This window comes from Arachis ipaensis, chromosome B01 (assembly GCF_000816755.2).
Source record: "Arachis ipaensis cultivar K30076 chromosome B01, Araip1.1, whole genome shotgun sequence".
Classification (NCBI taxonomy): Eukaryota; Viridiplantae; Streptophyta; class Magnoliopsida; order Fabales; family Fabaceae; genus Arachis; species Arachis ipaensis.
The window spans coordinates 38,327,457-38,329,445 of NC_029785.2; positions in this window are offsets into that span (position 1 = coordinate 38,327,457).

The window sequence follows — 1,989 nt, forward strand, 5'->3', positions numbered from 1 at the left end:
CACTCGCAACTCCTGGGTCATTTTCCTGAGAGTTGTACCAATTCTGTGCCAATTCTGAGCCCCAGGCACAATGCCACTCACGCGTGCGTGCACCTGGCGCGTACGCGTCCATGATCTTAATTGCGCAAAGCGCGCGTACGCGCACTAGTTGCGTCCGCGCCAGTGGTGCCATTTGCAATCTTGGGCCATTTTTCCAAGAGTTGTGCTAATTTTGGGCTGACCCTATGCACCTAGCCTAACCCGCGCGTGCGCGCACACGGCGCGTACGCGTCCCTCGGACGGTATGCACATCGACGCGTGAGCGCACCGTGCGCGTTCGCATCGGTAAAAAAAAGACTTTTTTTTCTCATCTTCCATTTTCTTCCATTGCATTCGCATACTTTTATTCTGTACATTTTCATTTTGTTTTTTGGTGCACGAATTGTGAATCACACTTTTCACAACTCGTACCACTGACCAGCAAGTGCACTGGGTCGTCCAAGTAATACCTCACGTGAGTAAGGGTCGAATCCCACGGAGATTGTTGGTTTGAAGCAATCTATGGTTATCTTGTAAATCTTAGTCAGGAAGGCAATTATGTTTATCAGTTAAATTGAAAATAAACAATAGAGCATGGATCAAAGGTTACTTGTTATGCAGTAATGGAGAATATGTTGGAGTTTTGGAGATGCTTTGTCTTCTGAATCTCTGCTTTCCTCTGTCTTCTTGTTCACGCACGCACGTCCTCCTATGTCCTTTAGGCCCTCCTATCCACTGATGCTCAAAGCCTTGGGATCCTTTTCATTTGCCCTTGCCTTTTGGTTTTAAGGGTTATTGGCTTTTTCTGCTTGCTTTTTCCCTCTCTTTTTTTTTTCTGCAAGCTTTGTTCTTTGCTGCTTTTTCTTGCTTCAAGAATCATTTTTATGATTTTTCAGATTATCAATAACATGTCTCATGTTCATCATTCTTTCAAGAGCCAACATATTTAACAGTCTTAAACAACAAATTTAAAAGACATATGCACTGTTCAAGCATTCATTCAGAAGACAGAAAGCATTGCCACCACATTTAACTAATTAGAATTTCTTTTATTAAAACTTGAAATTTTATTGCCTCTTATTCAAAAGATCTACTACTTTATTCATGTTTGCTGATGATGAGAAAAATAACTATAGCTTAATTGGAGATAAAATCAAAATAGATACTAATTACTACTATATAACTCCTAAGGTAAACTTCTATAAGGACACTGTCACAGAGTTAAGGCAGAAATTGGAAATTAATAACCTTTATTCTGGGGGAACGGGGGTTCCTCTGATCCTTGGGGTGCTTGGTCCTACAAGAGAAGACTTTTGGCGCTTCAATTCCCTTAAGTCACGCCCCTACTCCTCTTGTTCTTTAAACATATAGGTCAGCATTTGACTGTGTTCTTTCTGTTCTTTTATTATTTGCTCCATAGCTTCCCGTATCTTGGTAATGGACGTTTCAAGATACTCCCAGTATTCAGATTGAGGGATCTCTGGGAGGAAGTCCTGTGCTCTCTTCTTGATGGGATCATCCTGTGCTTTTTGTTTTTCCATTGATGCTTTGGTGATTGGCTTTTCAATTAGGATATACTCAGTTATTCCCATCCTTACTCCAGCGTCCTTGCAGAGCAGAGAAATCACGCTTGGATAAGCCAACCTGGCCTCTTTTGAATGCGGGATTTTAGTTTCCCGGGGAATAGCATGAGTCTAGAGTTAAACAACAGGACCTTCTATCCTGGTTCAAAGATTCTAGATGACAGCTTTCTGTCATGCCATTTTTTTTATTTTTCTTTATAAAGCTTGGCATTTTCGAAAGCTGTGAATCCGAATTCCTCTAGCTCATTTAGCTGGAGCAATCGTTTTTCTCCTGCTAATTTGGCATCAAAGTTTAGGAATCTGGTTGCCCAGTAGGCCTTATGTTCCAGTTCCACGGGCAGATGACAGGCCTTGCCATACACAAGCTGGTATGGAGAGGTTCCTATAG